Source organism: Callospermophilus lateralis, chromosome 11 (genome assembly GCF_048772815.1).
Source record: "Callospermophilus lateralis isolate mCalLat2 chromosome 11, mCalLat2.hap1, whole genome shotgun sequence".
Taxonomy (NCBI): domain Eukaryota; kingdom Metazoa; phylum Chordata; class Mammalia; order Rodentia; family Sciuridae; genus Callospermophilus; species Callospermophilus lateralis.
In genome coordinates, this window is record NC_135315.1 from 17,656,320 (window position 1) to 17,676,986 (window position 20,667).

Consider the following 20,667-nt stretch of genomic DNA (forward strand, 5'->3'; position numbering starts at 1 on the left):
TTCTACTCGGATGTCCTTTCCACCTCATTCACCTGGCTTACCACTAGTGCATCTGGTAGCAATCAATTCAAGCATCACCTTCTTTGATCTCTTCTATGTGTTCCCTCCACATTGTATGGTAGCCATGCCCGTCTCCCCTGTTGAGACCCATTCATGACTCATTCATCTCTCTGTGTCATCAGGGTCTAGTCAAATGCCTGGCACATAGTAGGTGCTCCAATAATGTTGATTGAATGATTCTATGAAGCCAGGAGTGGATGAGGACTCCAATAGAGAGAGTGTAGAGAAGAAGGGGCTCAGGACTGAAAGTGGAAGACTTCTTTCATTTTTTAAAATATTTTTTAGTTGCCAATGGACCTTTATCTTGTCTATTTATATGCAGTGCTGAGAATTGCCTCACACATGCTAGGCAAGGCTCTACCACTGAGCCACAACCCCAGCCCCTAGCTCTCTGAATTTTAAGAATGGGAGAAGGAAACAGAAAGAGAAAGCACAATCCGCTCAGAAGCCTTGGGAAAAGGATTGGCTCAAAATGCCAGGGATTGCTGGGAATACTTTCGCCTCTTTAACGCCCCTCTTCTTTCAGGTGGCAGGTCCTGGATTCCCTCTCTGAGCACCCCCCACTAGCTTAGTGGAACAATATGACCTTTATCCTTTCCCACCCTGTATCTGTGCTGATCCTGGGCTGTGTGCCCTCTGCACTGCAGGTGACTGACCCCTGCAGTCTCCTGGCCCAGTAAGAGGCTTTGGCCGGAAACTAGAAGGCCAAAGGAAAGGAGAATCTGGGTTTTCTCCCCATCCCTCCTGGTCTTGAGAGAAGCTGTGGAAGTGGGTGTGTCTGCCCTGTGGTTTCAGCTCCTTCCAGGTGACCCTGGCCCCCAAAGGGGACTAAAGGGCCCAGCCCCTCCCACCAGGGGGCAGTAGTGGATTCCTGCTTCCTTTGGCATCTTCTGGCCTTCTCCACTTTTCTATCCCCTGTGACTTGTTCCCTACATTAAATTCTGTTCCCCTGGTTGGATCCTGCCTGACACAGTACTGTCTATCCCTCCTGGGACTATCCTTGCCACCCTGAGGATGACTTAAGTTCTCATCTGCAGGTACTTGCTCAAGGTCTGCCCACCCACTAGACTGGAGGCTCCCTAAGGGCAGGGACTGATCTAGAGGTTCTTTGCTCCCTTCCCAGAGCCTGACACAGGGATGCTCAGGGTGTCCCATTTTCAGCTGCAGATAAGAACTGAGACGAGGTCATCTGCTAGGGGCAGAGAGTGGGTATCCACGGAAAGAAGGGATAAGGGGCAGAGACCAGACTGCAAGGGGTACACTCAAGTGGGAGACCAAGCAGACACCTGGAAACAGCATAAGGAAGCCAAGACAGGGGAGGTTTTATGCATTTCTTATTTCTAGGCTGGGGAGCTTGGTTGTATTTTCAGGTTAGAAAGAAAGGGCAAAGGAAGGAAGACGAAGGGCGCCCAGGGCACCCGTGTTGTAGGACTGGAGATGCTGGGGCTTTGGGTGGAACAATTTGACCGAAGTGTCTCTTAGGAGGATTAAATCACCAGAAGGGTTAAGGATGACATGAAAAGGAAACAATCGGTGGGGAGGTGAGTTAGGAAGAGAAAACCAGTCAGGAAACAAGAAGAATTTGAATCAGGCCAGCTCCCTAAGAAGGCTCCAAAATCTAGGGGAGGAAGGTCTCAGAAAGCTAGGTCCAGGACCCAGTCTTGGTAAGGTCATCTTTGCCCAGTGCCCCACAAAGTATCCCACCTAAGCAACTCCACCCTTGGCCAAAATTGGCACCTCTCCTCCCTGTCACCTACATCCCATGGCTCCTTCTCTCCTCCACTAGCTAAATGGTTCATGGTGCTTCTTCCATCTCTCTGTGTGGGGTGAGTTTGGTGGGCAGTAGGCAGGGGCTAGAATCAGCATGCAGTGGTGTGCTGGTGAGTGTTTTACAACCAGGTTGGGGAGTGAGTAGCCCTGCTTGCACTGTTTGCCAATTTCCATGGTGTAAATACCCACCAAGTCCACTATTGAGTTACCAACCTGAGGTCACAGATTGCAGAACAGGAAGAGAGCTGCATAATACCCCCACCTGCTTCCCTGACCACTCTGTTTCTATACTACAACCACCCCAGACCTCTGGAATGATGGCAGTAACAGGATGGGTCCAAACTGGGGATGGCAGCAATGGCACCATAATGGTAGACTTTGGTGGGCCCCTGATGGAGAAGGTAAAATTATTTCTCCTCCAGAAACATCCATCTCCATCTCCTGTCTCAGCCTCACATCTGAATTCTTCTCAAGTGAAACTCAGGCTCTCTCAGGAATGTGGGGCCCAAGATCCCAAGGCCCTCGGGTGATTCACCAGCCACTTTCTCACTGGACATGGATGGACACCATAAACTGTGCTGACTAAGGCAGTAAAAAAACAGAGTATAATTTCCTTTCTCCAAGGCAAACAGAAAAGGAAAAAATGGTCCAAGGGACCGAATTCTCTCATGAATACATCAGGCTTACACACTCTTCCACAGAACTGATGGACAGTTGGCTTCTTGAAGCCCAAAGTCTCTTTGTGGAGTTCTGCAGGCAGGAGGGCAGGGGCTCTGGAGTCGCACCAGGTATGAATATTGGATCTTCTATAATAGCAAAGTGACCTTGGGACATTTACTTCTTTCTTAGCTATAGCTTGCTCACCTATAAAATGAGAAAGATGGTAATAGTATCTACTCTATGAATTCAGACTGTAGGAGTTTTTGACTGGATGCAAACTTGCTCCCTTGGGGACATTTGACAATGCCTGAAGACATTTTTTGTTGTTCCACAGTATGGATAGAGGAATGCTACTGGTATCTATCTAGTGGAAAGAGTCCAGGAAGGCTCTGAAACATCCTACAACATCCAGGATAGACCCCTTCTAACAATGAGTTATCCAACCTAAAACATCAATAGTGCCAGGTTGAGAGAGCCTGGTGTAGAGAGAATATTCAGTGAGGTTAAATGTAGGAAGCACTAAGCATCTGGCTCAATTTACTTTTTATCACTACCTGAAGGAAAATATAACTCAGGTTGAGTTACCAACCTGAGGTCATAGATTGCAGAATAGGAAGAGAGCTGCATAATACTACCGCCTAATATATATACCAATATATATATATATATATATATATATATATATATATATGGTAGATGGACACAATACCTTTATTTTATTTTTATGTGGTACAGAGGATCAAACCCAGGGCCCCACACAGGCCAAGCAAGCACGCTATCACTGAGCCCCAACCCCAGCTCCCTGGCTTAATTTCTCAAGCTCTCAAAAAAACCCAAAGAGGCCATTCTTTTGGAGTAGCACAGCCTCAACCTTCTATTTTCAGACCTGAAATAGATGGGATGTGAAACCCCCTGAGTACTGAGAACCTAGTTCACTGCTCAAGGCGTGAGTCACCTTGTAAATGCCAATTATTTTATTTAAAGCAGGGCCAAGGCTGCACAAGTGACTCAGGGCTAGAAGCCTTCCCAGGCTGTTGTGACTTAGGCCAAGAGGAAGTCATTTTGCCCTGAAGCTCTCCTTCCAGAAGGTGTGTAAGCATTTCAAGACTCAAACACCCCAGTGCTCCCTGCAAGGGCTGTCAGATTGCTTTGTCTCACCCCACAAGCAGTGAGGCTTGAAAAGACCTGAGAAAAGCCATCAAAAAGAAGTCCCATTTGTCCCAAATACTTTCTTTACTAGTATGTAGTGGTTGTTCCTCCCCTGACACCTGACCTGAAATTCTTTCTCTGGAATTGCAACTTCTGGTTAAGAGTCAGCCTCTCTCATTAACATGCATTAGTATTCATGCATAGGTTTAAAAAGAGGAAAATCCAGATGGGAGAGGTGGGGCATGCAGGGGAGCCAGGACCAGAGAAGGGTCAAGGGAAGCTGGGTAAGGCACTGGTGTTACCGCTGTTGACCAGTGACAAGTCCTTGCTTCCCCAATGTTGAAGAATAACACCAGAGAAGCACGCTGAGGCAAGGTCAGAGTGGAAAATTAGAAGTTTATTAAAGGACAGCAGAAAAGACTTCTCCCAGAGGAAAAAGGGGACCCAAGAGGTAGAATCCGTTGAAGGGCGAATGTGTTCCCCTTTTTATAGTTTTTGGTGATGGAATGTAGGTGGGAAGGCCCAAGGGGTGGGACACAGGTGGGCCAAAGAAGTAATCTGGGCAGGAAGGACTTCTGAGGCAGAATCTTCAAGTTTGCTGTTCTTTAACACTTCTTTGGATGGGCTATCTTCAAATCTGCTGGGGCTGTTCATTAACATTTCTTTGGGATGGGCTATCTTTAAATCTGCTGGGGGCTGTTTTCTGGACTTCATTAACATTTCAAGAGTTGCTCAACTTTTCCAGGGATTCATTCTCATCTCCATTTTAGATCTCACTCCATATTAGACCCTACCTAACTACACTGACTACCTAATTTTAAATCTGGCTTCACTGGGACACTGGGTGTCCTAAAGAAGGGTGAAAAAGGGAGAAGGCAAAAGCAAGCCAGGAAGTGCCTGCACAATCTGGGCCTGTGCCCACATCTTTCCAGAGAAGTGCTGCACCCAGAGGCCAACAGGTGATGGGAGGGACCATACAGGCACCTAAGACCTGATACCAACCTGAACATCTGACCCAGCTCTGCCCTCTCCTTGAGTCACTGAAATGAAAAAGCCTGGGAATGGAAGGAGTTGTAGGGGCCCCCAAGTCCAGCTTCCTTCTTGCCCACCATCTCCCAGCAGGTCACAGGCAGAGCCAGAATATGCCCCAAAGACTGTTTGGCTCCAGAGCAGAGGCTCAATGTGACCCCCAACCTGAAATGTTTGGGGCGGGGGCAGTCATGATATAAGGTTGAGTGGGTTGGGAATAAGATAACCATCTGGGGACTATAGGAGACTGTAGGCTCTAGTCTAAGGCATTCAAATACACACACACAAAAGGGCCAGCCAAATAAAGCATATTTCTGACCTAGGTGAGTGGGTGAGGCCCTCAGGTTGTGAGTTTTCAACAACTATCTGAAGGAATGTGTAGCCCCCTAAATCAGATGTCTGCTGAGTACAAATCTCCAGAAAGAGGCTTTAGGACTGTCTGCAAAGTGGTCTCGAGCAAATTGGTGGCGTGGCCTTGGCTCAAACCCTTCCAGAGATGGAGTGCTCATTACTTCTCAAGCCAGCCCCCACACCTGCAGGAGACCCCTGATGGGGTCAGGAAGCCTAGGGTAGGAATCCCTCATTATGACAACGTAAAATCTGAAATGTTTATGGAAATCAATTCAAGACCACTGCGGAAACATTAGCAAATACTGGAAAAGTAAAACTATCTATACGTTCCGTACTTCCCCCTCCTTCCAGCCCCACTCTGGAAGTGGCACTGTTGATACCTCAGTGTATATTCAAACTCTATCTTCTCGTTTATGTAAAAATCTCTTCTCTCTGGCTCTGTGGCCTGTAAATTCAAGAGATGATGCTTCGTGCAGCACTCACACCACACTGCTTTTCCAGCAGCCTAAAGGGGATGTACCACGCCACAAGCACGCTTAGCCCTGGGTTTCAACACACGTGGTCTGCCCTGTGCAGGCCCCTGGCTCCCCAAGCTTCTCGAAGACAGGCAGTGTAACCTTCTTACTCATCCTCAGGGACTCTACAGTGCCAGGCACACAGTAAGTGCTCGATAAAAGTATTTCCAACCAGACCACCCTCCACCCCCGCCACAACAGCCCCGCCCTCTCAGCAGAGGGAGAAAACGAGACCCGGGAGGAGAGCGCCTCTACGTCTCTAGGGTAACCGAAGTTAGAGCTGGGAGTGCCCACGCATGCGCACAGTCGCCCTTCCTTCCCGTAACCTCAAGAAGAATGCAACCGGTTAAAAAAAAAAAAAAAAAAAAAGAGTGCCAGAATCCGAGTGCGCATGTGTAGTTACACCAACACCAAGGCCGCCTCCGCCTTCTGTAAATCGGTTCGCAATCTCCTCTATAAACCTTGACCGGAAATAGTGCCCATTTCTGTAAACTTGACCTCGTTAACCAATCGTTGCTGGAGAGAGGAATGACAGCAGACCGGGATGGGCCGTCTCAATGGCTGGTTTGGGATACTGGGCGGGGCCAAGGGTCGTGGTGTGGCCAAAGAAAGGAGGCTCCAAAGCCCGGCAAAGTCGCAGCCGTGGAGGGAGGCGTGGCCCCGGGGATGGCCCAGAAGGTGGGGAGGGGGTGGGGCGCGGTCCCGGGGCGGGGCCGGGGCGGGGCGATCGTGGGCTCAGAGCACTGCGTTCGGCGGCCGGCGGCGGGAGATCGCTGGCCAGCTGCACGCCACACTCGCTTGGTTGGGGAGATCGGCGCTCAGCCGGTAGGTGACTGGGCGGGGCCGCAGTACCTGAAGCTGGGCACCGAGGGAGTGACGGGGATGGGTCGTCCCCCAGTCCCGGGCCGGGCTGCGGCCTGGCCCCCCGCGCGGTAACGGGGAGGATCAGTGGTCCGGCATTGGCTTTCGGACCCACTCGCGCCGGATCCTGGACGCCCGGGCTGTCCGCCCGCGCGCCCTAGCACGCGCTGCCAGCGCCGCGGTCGCCCGGAGCCTGCAGGCCGCGCACCTCCGCAGGCCACACGTTCGACTCGATCGCGCATAGGGGCGCTCTGCTTCCCCTTCCCCAGTACCCTTGCTGCCGTGCGCAGCTGCCCCACCACCAGGTCCGCCCCTCATGCTTTGCGCCCTGGATGACCCCCTGAAGAAGTGCGCACTCCCACCTGTTCTGGCCTTCCCTGGGAAGTGCTTGATGTCACACCCATCAGCGGCCACCCGCAGCATCCTCCCTTCTCGCTGACCGCGACCCATCCGGACTTTACCTGTCGGTTGCCCACCTGCCCAGGAACCTCATTGTTGCTTGCTAACTTCAGAAAAAGTCTTTCCTTCCAAGTTGAAGTTAAAATGTTGCTCTCAGCCCTCAAGGGTGGACTGGGGTGTGAATGAATTAATGTGGAGAGGATGAATGGAGAAAAGATACAGAAATCAGTGGTGTCAATGACAAAATCATTTTTGTTAACTAGAGACACTGAGCACCAATGACCGATTAAGGACTCTAAAAATGAATGAAATTAAATGATGAGATGGAACCATGACGCAAAATAGCAGGCTAAAGTTTATTCCAGGAAAAATGTTGAAAACCCTGTGACTAAAAAAATAGTCTTTCTAAAAGATTAAAGGAAGATAGTATCTTAATATTAGTATTGCATTTTTTTTCTTATTATCTTCATACCTGTAATCTTTTCCCTTCAGCCCTTTGTGTTCTATGATTGTCCAGTTTTATTGGTGAGGTACCTGAGGTGATAGGCATACATCTTGTCTGATGCCACATAGCTAACTGAGAGTGGGTGTCTCAGACTCCTAAATTGGGACCATGTAATAATATTCAGATGGAGAAAGGATGGAGAAATGTTTGGTGTGAATTTATACTCTTAATGTGAGAGGACTCTTGCAAGTGCTTGTTGCTTAAGATGTATTTCAATTTTCTCTTGATGTTTCTAAAGTATTGTCAAAGTGAGTTTTTGGAGTGAAGCCAGGTTTCTGAGTTTCTCAAACACCTTTGAGGCATCCTCATTTATTTGGAAGGGTGTGATGAACTTCTCAGAAGATGTCAAAAGTTAAGGTGTCTGCCTTTAAGTTTAGAAAGAAGTACCTAAGTATATGTACCCAGAAATATACTATGTACCAGTTTGTGAAATCAGACAGCAATAAGCTGCTAAGCTTTAGGTCATCTTCTGATTGTTTTCTGATTATAAGGAGCAGTTCTGAAGGGGGTTTTTGCCTCTGGTGTTGTCTGTTAGAGTTTGTGGGAGCGGCACCACCGAGACCCTGCCAAATGAACCTTCATCTATTAAACAAAAATGTCTGGTTGAGTCGTTTCGCCTCAACAGATGGTAGTTTGGTTCCTCATTTTGGTCTCCTGGTGAACACTGACTCCTTTGTGATCTGCTTGGAGTGTTTATCTATCACTTAATGCTGAGAAGAGGGCCAGCCCTGATTGGTTGTCCAGCCCTAGGTGACTATTGTGAGCTTTTTGGTAAGTGATAAAGAATCATCTCTGGCTAGGATCTGGTGAGAGACCTGTAGAGGTGAAAAAGAGATAGAAACTTTATCAGAGGTTGTTTACTTGGGTTTTGACCCCTCTTAAGAGTGTTGTATCACTTTGGCCTATCAGTTTTAGTTTCCTATTTTCTTCCTGTCTCAGTGGACAGCACATGGACTTTCCTAAGAGGCCCGCCTGGCTTGTGAAGAGCTGACAGATTCATCCTGGTTAGCTTCACAAATTTTCTTTCTGGTAAAAGCAGAAATCTTAAAACTAAATTCTGTCCTAAATAAAAGGTTGCAATCAGCTTAATACACATACAACCAGTACATTTCTACTGATGGCTTCCATCATCTCATAGCTGTTTTTTTTTTTTTTCCTGGCAAAAGGTTAAAATGCAACTAAAATTATGCTTTCGTGATTAATAAGTCACTACCGCAGTTGTGTCTGATGCTTCCTGTTTGCCCCATTTTAGTATTTCAGTTAAACTGGAAACATCTGAGCATTATGGGCACTTTTGATGGCACCAGTGTGAAACTGGTGGAGAGGAGGACAATTCAGGGAGTGGATTGGGGAGCTGTATGGATAAGTCAGCCCTCTGGGCTGGGCATACCAAGATCCCGAATAAGGGAAAGGAATGGGGGCTGAGTGTCCTCCCTGGGTCGGGTGAGCATTTAAAGTGTGAGAGCTCTGAGTTGACTTGGTGCTGCTGACAGCAGTAGATTAGAAAGGGAAGGCCAGACAGGCGTGTGCGGAGATTGTATAGGAGAGCATTTCTGCTGCGCTGGGGACATTGAGGTGCGGGGTCCTTAGCTCTGGGCTTATTTTACTGCCCAAGTGACAATGCAGAAAAAGTAAGTTTTCCTCAGTGGCCTGTGTATTCTTCTTTGTATTCTGGTTTAAAAGATCCTCTTTCCTTCTTGCCGCTTTAAATCTTTATTTATTTATTTATTTATTTATTTATTCATACGTACCTACATACATACATACATACATACATATTGCAGATTGAACCCAGGGGTGCTCTACCACTGAACTATATTCCGAGCCCTTTTTGTTTTTGATTTTGAGACAGAATCTTGCTAAATTTCCCAGGCTAGTCTCAAGCTTGCAATCTCAGCCTCCCAAATTGCTGGGATTATGGGTGTGCGCCTGGCTGTTTGTTTTACATTTTTTAATCCCTTAGCACCCTGTTAAAAACCCCTTGAAATACATGCATCAGGAGTAATTTTGTAGCCAGTCTTTATATTTTCTTACAATACTTATATGAAGAAACCGAGATCAGAAAAGTGAAGGCAATAAGGAGAAATAGAGTAGACAAGACTACTCAGGGAATCAATGTCTTGCCCAGGGTCTAAACTCACTTTTCCTGACATCTAATTCCTGTCAACTGCTTTTTCTAACTTGCTCAAGAAAGGATCAGGATTTGTGTTTGTTTTTGTTTTCCCCAAAACGTGACAATGTTTGAACCTAACTAAACCAAGCCAACTTTTCTATTGTAGCAATTATATAATTGATATCTATAATCAATTTACTATTGATTGATATTGTTAATTATTCAGGGGCTAAAAGATAAGTAGCCTATCATCTGGACAAGTCTGCCTATGCCCATTTATTTCCCCAAAAGTAAGACAGAGAGGTCAAGTGATCTGTTCAAAGCAACAGAGCCAATCCCGGTGTCCCTGTGTCAAGTGTGGTAGTTTTGGGCAGTCAGCACACACAGACTGGGGGGGGGGGGGGGCGGGGTCTGCAGCTGTCTGCCTGTGTGTCCTCAGGCAAATTGCTTCACTTCTCTAATCATTGGGTGCCTGGTCTGTAAATGGGATAGGATACTTAATGGACTATTTTAAACAGAAAAAACCAGAGGTGGTACTATAGTGTTTTGTTCAGTGCCAAATTGTTGTTGTTGTTGTTGTTAGTGGTAGTAGTCGTTGTAGTAATAGCAGTAGTAGTAGTTGCTGATTACTACAGTGTGACTAGACCTGTTTTCTGTAAGATGATGTCAAGAAGAGTCAGATTGCCTGACAGGACAAGGAGGCATTTTCTCAGTAGGACCTCCAGGAGGCTGTTTCTCCGGCCTAGAGGTTTCAGCTGTCAACGTTCTCCCAGTCTTACACTAAATTCTGCCCTTACCACACTCTAAATGAGCCTTAAAAGCCCAGGCTCGGTGCTGTCATAGTTGGCGATCCTAAGCAGTGGGCACCATCAGGGCTTCCCAGGACTTCCAGCCTCTGGCAGAGCTGGGCCTGTCTAGGGACTCCCTGCTGTCCTGCATGTAGCTAAGTAGGTTCCAGCACTAACTCTGAGGTGAAAAAAAAAAAAAAAGAATGCTGTGTGGATATAAGTCAACAAGGACTTGATCTTTTGGGGGTGGGAGGCAACATTTGGTTCTGTAGGGTAATATTCCCACCACCACTTGACACCCCCAGACCACCCCCTCTTTCTCCCTTAGAAAAATGTCTTATCAGCTTATCTCCACTACTAGGTCTGGGAGCCCTGGATCTGTAGAGTCAGGACTTATAGATTTCCCTTAAATTCTCCCACACAAAAAAAAATTATATTAGACTAAATTTTTTCTTTCCCTGAATATAAAAAAAAAATATAAACTCCCACCAGATGGATGGTCCCTTTAAATAACATTTTGTTTTCTCTTGGGGAAGCTGACTTGATGGCCGAAGAGTCATTTCTAAAGTGAACCTAGTTTTTAGAAAAAATAGATCACCGGATGTCAGGCTTCATGTGGAGCTCGGTTCAGATGAAAATGAAAGCAGCAGGCTCGCAAGCAGCCCTCCCTTGACTTCAGGCTGGAGGCGAGAGGCAGTGTTTGGACCCTGCTCAGTCACTGGCTGGCCCCACACTGCATTTGATAGGTGCCTTAGTCATTTTCCAAGCAGCTTTGCTTAGGTGAGCAGAGCACTTTCTCTGGAAGGTGAGTCACCCGTGCAGGGGTGTAGGTGACGGGTGATTTGTTCCCCAGCACAGTTGCAGAGGAAGTCCTGAGCAGACCTTGTTGAGAAGCTCTCTGCCAAAGATCACTCTCATTCCAGCCCAAGGCTAGGAGGCAGGGAGCAGGAAGCCAGCGGGAGGCTCTGGGCTTGCTGACTGACAGATGGCTCCCCTGGTGGGAGTCATGTGAACAAGGCACAAAGCCCAGGTCAGCAGTGTCCCTGTGCTCCTGAGTTGAGCCACCTTGAGGGTGGAAAATGGCCCACTTCCAGGGACAGTCAGCAAAGCAGCAGGAGGGGAGCTTTGGCCCCAGGGAGCTGGGAAATCCCTTGGCAGAAAGCAAAGAGATACAAACTGTACTTTGATATGAAAGACCTTTTGGGGAACCCTCTCCCCACTGCCCTCCTTCTAACTACCGGAGTTGGAGGCTTGCAAGAGCTCTGGTGATTGGAGAGGCTAGATTTCACCCTGACCTTGGGAAGCTTTTGGGATTCTAAGCCTGCCTTCACCTGGTTGTCTACCTTTCCAGGTCCAGTGTTTAGACTCAGAAAGAATGGGCAGGTGGAACACCTGAGCCATCCTTCCCTCCGAGTTTCTGGTGGCTGCAGCTTCTGCTGACTCTTTTCCCACTAAAGTCACCATCAGGTGTCCATCAAGGTAGAGGTTTGTTCATATTCTCTGTACTTGACTAATGCGGTTGGTGTTGAGTTGCACTGCTGATGGGTCAGGGACATCTATAAGCACAAGGTGGCCTTGACTTTATGGAGCTGCAACAGAGGAACTGTTATTCCCTAGCAAGTGTTCCAGTTTCCTGTCTCAGTCACAGACTCCTCCCCAGCTCCAGTGCCCACACCCCACCAGTCTAGCCTAACCAACCGTCACTTTGGGCTGGCATGGCTAATATTCTTAGGCCCTAACTACTCTGTTAAGAAAATGGTTAGGCCAGGCACCATGGTGCATGTCTGTAATCCCAGCAGCTCAGGAGGCTGAGACAGGAGGATCGCAAATTGAAGGCCAGCTTCAACAATTTAATGAGGCTCTAAGCAACTTAGCAAGACCCTCTCTCAAAATAAAAAATAAAACAAGGGCTGGGAATGTGGCTCAGTGGTTAAGCACCCTGGGTTTAATCCCTGCTACCAAAAATTTAAAAATCAAAATTTTAAAAAGATAAAGAAGAAAGAACTATTAGCATTTGTACCCTCCCTGTTTTGCAGAAGACAAAATGGTGGCCTAGAAAAACTGAGCCAGTTGCCAAAAGATGCCCAGCTAGTTAATGGCCGAGCCTGAACTAAAACCTGGGCTCCTTTAAGCTGGGCTTTGCTGCCACTGGTCAAAGGAACTACTGCTGGGTCAGGAATTTTATTTTGTTAACCAGCTCCTCCTTTTATTTCCTCACATCAATCCTGTCTCTCTCAGCCTTCCTTCAAGCTCCACCAGGCCTAGAAAGGGTGGAGCCCAGCAGCTGCTGCCCTGTGTCTAAGAAAAAATAAACAGAAAGCTATTTATTTGGCACTCTCTTGTATGACGAGCTTTATGTAATCAAAAGAAGGCCAAGGTTGATAATACAGGTCTGGGCAGGGTTACCCGGAAGTCTCAAAGGTTGCCTGCACCTTTAGGGCATTTTCCAACCTTGCCAAGCAATGTCTGACCCAAAGTGGGCATTTGGTGACAATAGGTGATTGCTTGCAAGGCTCCCAACCCACTGGACACCTAGAAGCTCTTTCACATCTTTCTTCTGTGAAGAAATGACATGTTGCCCTTGGTGTACAGGTGGCCAGAAGAGCCAGAGTACTCGGGCATCATCCCAGCTGGATCCGCTGGGCTTCTGTCAGTGAGAGGCCCTTCCTTGAGGGCAAAGCATGATGTCATCTCCAGATGCTGGCCACCTATAAGTGCAAAGAGCCATTGTATCTGAGGTCCACCACCCACCCTCTACTAACATTGACCTTTCCTTTAACTGGGGCAGAATCAGTGTTCTAGTTGGTACACTGGAGAGACTTGAAAGGAAAGGGAGTATAACCGCCTTGAATGAGCATGTGATTGCCAATTAACATTATGCTTGGAGTCCTTTAGGTGAACCCAGCTCCTTCAGCCATGCCCAGCAGTCCCTCATGGCAGATGCTGTGCTTTGAGAAGCAGAAATAGCTCTACAGAGATAAACGTAAAAGACAGAGGTTGGTGTACCACCTCCCATGTGGCATGCATACGCACATCTGAGCTGGGTGGACTTTGTCCAGGACACAAGGGTTATCTTCTCTCACATTAGAAATAAATGGGTCTCAGCTGGGTGTAGTGAGGCACACGCATAATCCCAGCAACTTGGAGGCTGAGGCAGAAGGAATCCAAGTTTGAGGCCAGCCTTAAGAACTTAGCAAGTTCATCTCAAAATAAGAAATAAAAAGGACTGGAGGTGTAGCTCAGTGGTAAAGTGCCCCTGGGTTCAGTATCCAGTATAAGGAAGAAAGAAAGGAAGGAAGGAGGTCTCTGGGTCAGCATTTAGAAAAGGGACTGACAGCAGCCAGTTTACAGGACACTTTCTTGCTGGGGAGCTGTCAGAATATAACCTCCATGATATGGCCCCTTCTGCAGGGATCTGGTTCTTTCCCCTCCTGTGGGCCATATGATTAGACATCTCAGAGCCTGTGGCCTATCACTTATTCTTCAGGAGTGTGTCAGTCATTGTTTTACTCAGGGAATGTTTGCCAGGGTGTGTCAGTTGTGCCAGGCTCTGCAAATTGCAAGAAACTGCAGTTAAGGATTTTCACCTTTATGGTGAAAACATACATATTCCGTTGAAATCATACTTCACATTTTGAATTTGATCTTTTCCCTGGGCAGCGACACATGGTAGGAGACTGTGGTGATGCTGGGCAGTGGCAACGAGCTGCAGCTCCCAGGCAGCCCTGCTCAATTGGTAGAGTGCTTGCCTAGCATGTATAAGGCCCTGGGTTCAATCCCCAGAACCACCAAAAAAAAAAAAAAAAAAAATGTAATGGCAGCGGTTCGGGAGGCTGAGGCAGGAGAATCACGAATTCAAAACCAGCCTCAGCAATTTAGAAAGGCCCTTAGCAACTTAGTGAGATTCTGTCTCAAAATAAAAAATAAAAAGGGCTGGGGATATGACTGAGTGGCTAAGCACCCCTGGGATCAATCCCTGGTACCAAAAAACAAACAAACAAACAAACAAAAAAACAGGGCCGACCTCTCCCACCTTTGGAGGTATAGAGAAAAGGAGAGACCACACCAGCAAATCCCATGTGTTTGGTGCCCCTCAGACTGAGTCATAGGCTGATAGCCCAAGACCTGAGAGTGATCACGCTTCTTGACAACTAGGCCCACCATTCCAAGGCTTTTAGGCTTACCTCAGGGAAAGTTCTCACCTGACTTGGTTACTGTCATATTCCAGCTGGTCAGCACAGTGCCTGGAACATGGAAACTGCTGCATAAGTATTTGTGAGCAGAATCACAAGAGTCAAATCTAAATTCCTCCCAGGAATTGGTCTGAGATCATCTGAGAGTTACACCCTGCTTCCAAGGTCTTTCCTTCCTTCCCAGGGGAGAACAAGAATGTGTCTTGTTATTATGAAAGGGACATGTCAAATGCACCCTGGCCGCTTATGTCCTCAAGCTGGTCACTTGAGCTAGTTTGTCAAAGAGTATTTAGGCTGGTGTCTGAAACTAGGTCATAATCAGGGTTCCACTGCCAAAGGGCAGAGTGGGCCATGTGCTTCCTTCCATCCCCCCCATGCCTTGGAAGTCTTCTGTGGAAAGCCAACTTATCTGGGTTTCTTGTTTATTCTGAAGTTCCTCAAACTAGTTCCTCAATTTCAGAACCAGTCACTAGTAACTACTGTGAACTTGAAATTTCCTCCCTTACAGGAGCCTGAGCCAGTCTTCATCTTCTCTTATTACAGGTAGACCCTGCCTGAAGCCAGTACGGCCTGTAAAAACCAGATTTACAACCCCAAAAAGCAGGGGGTGGGGTTATATTTCAGAAAAATTGACTATATCCTTGTTCTGAATCTAATCTAAATGGTCAAATAAGAGAGTTGCTTGTAATGATGGTCTCAAGGCTTGGCAAGATCATCAAATGAATTTTAAATGATCAAAGAAACTATGTTTGGCATGATTCTAGACTCAAGGACAGCAGATAGATATTTGGAAACTGGTCATTGTTGAATGATATATGCTGCAGCTCCTACTGTATGCATGAGAATATTTAGTTACACAAAATATTCTAAAAAATTCCTTGCTGTTTTTTTTTTGGGGGGGGGGCGAGTGGGGCAGGGGTTGGAAGGGACTGGGGATGGAACCCAGGAGCACTTAACCACTGAGCCACATCTCCAGCCATATATATATATATATATATATATTTTTTTTTTTTTTTTTTAGACAGGGTCTCACTAGGTTGCTGAGGCTGTCTTTGAACTTGCAATCTTCCTGCCTTAGCACCCTGACCCTCTGGAATTACAGGTATACACCACTGTGCCAGGCTCTGCTGCTTATTGTATAAAGTGAAGTACATGTGAGGTTGGTTTTTGTACTCAATACCATTTTCCCTCCTTGTTCTCCCACATTCCAATTGCAAATTGACCTCTGTGAAGCAATGATATTCTCTGGCACATGATTTCTTTTTGTTTTAGGCTGTCCCTGTGCATGGGATTTTAGCATTAAATTGAAAATGCCATTGTAATGCTATTCTTTTAAAGTTTATCAAATGTCCTGTATCCGGGGCCTAGAGACAAAGTATCGACCATATTTATGACAATGGTTGTTGATACTGAAGGCTTTGTTATAAAATAATAATAATATAAACAAGAAGATTGGAAGCCAAGAACAGTAATACACACCTATAATCCCAAGCTGAGGCAGGAGGATCACAAATTCGAGACCGGCCTGGGCAAGACTCTATCTCAAAATTTTAAAAGAACTGGGGATGTAGCTCAGTTGATAGAGATGTTTAATCATTCTAGAGTTAATCACTCTATAAGGAATAATGTCTGCCTAGCATGTATGAGGCCCTGGGTTCAATCCTCCCAGTACTGGGTTGGGGTGGGGTAGCCTGGAAGCAGCAGAATTATAAAATGAATGGCAGATTTGAACTTTGTCATAGAGTTGGTCCTTGGGATGGGCCCTGCGCTGGTCTAAAGAACACAGGCTTGCCTTACAGTCTTTGCTCCCAATTTCTTTCTCCAGAACATTAAACTGGCTGTGTTCATGCTTCCTAATTAAAATGCTTCCTCCTGGGTCAGTCCCTGGGTTTCTCACCAACAAATCTTTGGCTTATGACAGCTTCTGCATTTGGGTCCCAATTTTAAAGTTTAGATCATTTGAAAGGGGATTCAGTGTCATGGCTATGAGTACGGGTTTTGATGTAAAGTCCCCTGTGTAAATCTTGCCCTTGCTATTTCCCTGCAGTGTTGCCTTGGGCAAATTACTTCATCGACTGAGTCTGTTTCTTCCTCCATAAAGGGCTTTCTTGGATTTGTGAGGATTGATACATAGCAAGCATTAATAGTTGTCACTAGTCGGGAGCTGTGGCGCACACCTGTAATCCTAGAAGCTTGTAATCCTAGCAGCTCCGGAGGCTGAGATAGGAGGATCGTAATTTCAAAGCCAGCCTCAGCAAGGCAAGGCACTAAACAACTCAATGAGACCCTGTCTCTAAAGAAATAAACACAAAATAGGGCTGGGGATGTGGCTCAGTGGCCCAGTGCCCAAATTCAATCCCCAGTACCCTCCCCCATAAAAAATAGTTGCCATTATTAATTTATATTATTATTGACAACCAGCATGTTGGTAGTGGAGACAGGCCAGATGGGGTCTACTGAATGTTCTTCAGAGACATCCTCAGAGGTTGGTTGCTGACTGCTGTGCCCTTCTGCTCTCAGGATTCTCCTCCTCCTCCTCCTCCAACAGTGTGTAATAGACTTTCTGCTACTAGGGCTGCTGGCTAGAAACTGGGAGTGGGGGTGGATTTCAGCTCTGCATAGGCAAGGACTTGCAAATAACTTGCACTTCAAACATGGAAAGGACTGCTCATCTTAACAGCTTCCATCTCACTGGAGGAACATTATGCTGGTGCCAGGCACTGTATTGTATAAATTAAACATTGTTTCGTATAGTTAATCATTCTGTAAAATCCTGTTAGGTAGGTTTGAGGATGCCTATTTTACAGATGAGACAAAGTCTCAGATTAAATAAACTGTGCCCTGGTGGTCACACACCAGAATGTTGAGGAACTATGATTGAAATTTGGCTTTTGCAACTCCAAGGCCACCCTGTTATATAGCCCGATAGCCGTCCCTCAGCATTGGTAAGAGATGTTGGAACAGATTACCTCCAAAGGCCCTTCTGATCCTACGATCATTTTGGAAGTCCTTTATTTATTTATCCCTCTACCCAGTTTTGCCCCCAACCCCAAATACCTTGAGGGCAAGGATCATCTCTCCAGCAATAACCAGTGTGTTTGGGAACCACTGTCTGATGCTGCCTACTTGTCCAATCCATAAAAATAGGAGAAAACAGTCTGATAACAAAAGAGTCACCCAGAAATTCCAGCCCCCAGGATTTACCACTTACAGTTACTCATATAAATATACAAAAATGTGATAAGGGTGGGTCTTTTTGAAGTATAAGTGAAAAATATGGCTCAGTGGCAGAGCGCTTGTCTAGCATGAACAAGGTTTTGTGTTTGATCCCCAATACCACAAAAAAAGAAAGAAAGAAAAAGAAAGTGAAAATTTAATTAGTAACAAAGTCCATCCATAGAAGAATAGGTGGAGAAATGATGATATATCTGTAGCATGGAATCTCAGGAGCCATTTTTTTTAAGTGAAATATAAATTGGAAGACTGAGACTGGAGGATCATAAGTCTAAGGCCAGCCCAGCCCTCAAAATAAAATAAAAAGGGGTTGGGGATGTAGTTCAGTGGAAGAGCACTTGTCTAGTTTGTACAAAGCCTTAGTTTCCATCCCCATTACCACAAAAAATGAGACAGATCTTTATGTACTGAAATGCAAATTAAGTGAAGGTAGTAATTTATATAATATCAGGGATTACATTCCCTTCTTTATCTAAAATATAGTGCCATCCTGAATGTTTTTTTTTAACTTTTACTTTTATATATATATATTTATTTTATTTTTATGTGGTGCTGAGAATCAAACCCAGTGCCTCACGCATGCTAGGCGAGCGTGCTACCGCTTGAGCCACATCCCCAGCCCCTGTATGTTTATATATGTACAGTAATGGAACTAGAAGGATTTACACAAAGCTTAAATGTTTCTTATGTTTCAGGGAAGAGGGAATTCTTCAGGGACTTTTGTTAGGTTTAGTTTTTTATTGTTGTTTTGGTTTATAGAGCACTTTTGTATTGCTTAAATTTTAAAAAGAACAAGTATTTTGTATTTTTAAAAAATATTTATTTATTTATGTATGTATGTACGTATGTAGGTACATACTGGGGGTTGAACTCAGGGGCACTTGGCCACTAAGCCACATCCCCAGTCCTATTTTGTACTTCATTTAGGGACAGGGTCTCACTGAGTTGCTTAGCACCTCGCTGTTGATGAGACTGGCTTTGAACTCCTGACCCTCCTGCCTTAGCTTCCTGAGCTGCTAGAATTACAGGCATGAGCCACCATGTCCAGAAAGATTTTATATTATTTTATTTTTTAAGAAAAGGAGGGTTTGAGATCATATGTAAGCAAGGTAGGAGAGACTAGCCAAAAAGCTTGCCCCCGGGGCTGGGATTGGGGCTGGGATTGGGGCTCAGTGGTAGAGCGCTTGCCTAGCACGGTCGGGACCGGGTTTGATCCTCAGCACCACATAAAAATAAAGGCATTGTGTTGTGTCCATCTACACCTAAAAAATAAATATTAAGGAAAAAAAAAAGCTTGCCCCCTGGCATAAGCCTAGGCCATCCCTCCAATCCCAGCCCTTCATGTCAGCAGCAGAGGAAGGACCAGTGGTTTTCTCTGTGGTCCAGTTCTTCTATATTTGCCACTCTTTGGGGCTACTCATCCCAAGAGCATCCCTGTCATTCAGCACGAGCACAGGCCTGTAACCACTGCATATGTTCATCATTAGATGATGACAGATAACAGCAAGGCAGTGGCCATCAATTTGAGGGCAGCTGATGGAGCTGTCTCCGAGCACCTTCCTTCTTGAGTCACAACTGATAAAACTCACAACCCCCAGGGGAACAAGAAAGAGTGAAATGAAAACCAAAACCATCTCCAGCCTGTTGTTTAGTAACCCAGCTGCCAGAGCTCAGTGACCACCTCAAAGGTAAGGTTTCATATGCGCCTGCGCCTGCATGGGGGGAGGGCAGCTCCCCCCGAATTTATCAAGCCCCCTCACAAAAATGACCACGTCTCCTAAGTCCTTATCCCATACAAAGAGATCCATTTTTTAGTTGTAGCTTGTTTTCATCATAAAAGTAATACAGAGAACATCTGTGGAGGGATATACAAGAAACTAAGGGGGATCCCCTCAGAGGAATGCGGGAAGGGTGGGAGGGACTTATGCTTCATGTTATATTTTTTCTGTATTTTTTTAACCACTTGAAAACATCTATTTTAAAAAAATGAAAACTGAGAAGACTAACACATACTTACTGGAAAAATTTTAAAAGTATAAAAAATATTAAAACATCCATAAACCCACCACCAAAAGAGAACTATTGCTCGATATCTGGGCTGGGTATCTATTTTTTATGAATGTTAATATACTATATAGACTTGGGGTCATACTTTAGATATAATTCTGTGTCCTTTTTCTGTTAACATTGTATCCCATAGGCATTTCTTCATATTATTAATAATTATTTATAAACATTTTAATGTATAGGCAGTGATTTCGTTGATAATTACCTTTTGTTTCAGTTTTTTACTATTATAAAAATACTCTATAAACTCTTTGATTATGCATCTTTCTCTGTATTTCTATTTGTTCCATACCTAGATGCAATTCTGACTTGTACACACACAAAAAGTAGCTGTCATCTCTTGGTATAACCCCTGATATCTTTCAGCTGCATTATTTTGAAGAGTGAAAGGGGGTGAGTGTGTGATTAAGGGCCAGGGTGAGTGTGAGGAGAGAGGTGCTATTAGCAGTCAAAAAAGGGGGTCAAGCTGTTGGGAGGGGCTTCCTGGAGGTGGAAGGCCTGAGCTTGCCTGTGAAGAACAAGTAGGAAGTGCCGGGGGGCCCCATGAGACCCACAGAGTTGAGTAGTTAGGGGACTGGGGAGAGGTTAGACTAACCAGAGTCAAAGTTTCCCATGTTTCGGAAACAGTGGTCAGATAGATTGTAGACCACAGACTTGGGACTGGTCCCAGAATCAGTGCCAACAGATGTCTTTGAGCTTGAAGTTGTCTGAAGGACATGTTTTGGGATGAGCTCAGGAGGGTGTGGATGGGCGGAGATCAGGGAGAATCTGGAAGTGGGTGAGATCTGTGCTGGTAGAACAGATGTGAGGTGATTGCTTTGGACATCTGAGGGGGCTTTGTATACAGAAGCCGTGTTTCTGTACACTTGGACCTGCTGATCTCAGACATGTGGTGAGAATTGGAGGACAGTCATAAATTGTATTTACCCTGCAGTTTGGCCTGTGGAATTGGCAGTAAGACCAGTTTTTTTGT

The 20,667-nt window shown here is 45.8% G+C and overlaps 1 protein-coding gene across 1 annotated transcript in view; it reads left to right on the plus strand.

The window, feature by feature from the left end:
* Window positions 1-6,277: 6,277 nt before the first annotated feature.
* Window positions 6,278-20,667, plus strand: part of Map3k14 (mitogen-activated protein kinase kinase kinase 14) — a 42,721-nt gene continuing 28,331 nt past the window's right edge. Inside the window, exon 1 of the mRNA XM_076869725.1 lies at window positions 6,278-6,359. The gene's annotated coding sequence lies outside the window, so the exon portion shown is untranslated. The remainder of the gene's footprint in view (window positions 6,360-20,667) is intronic.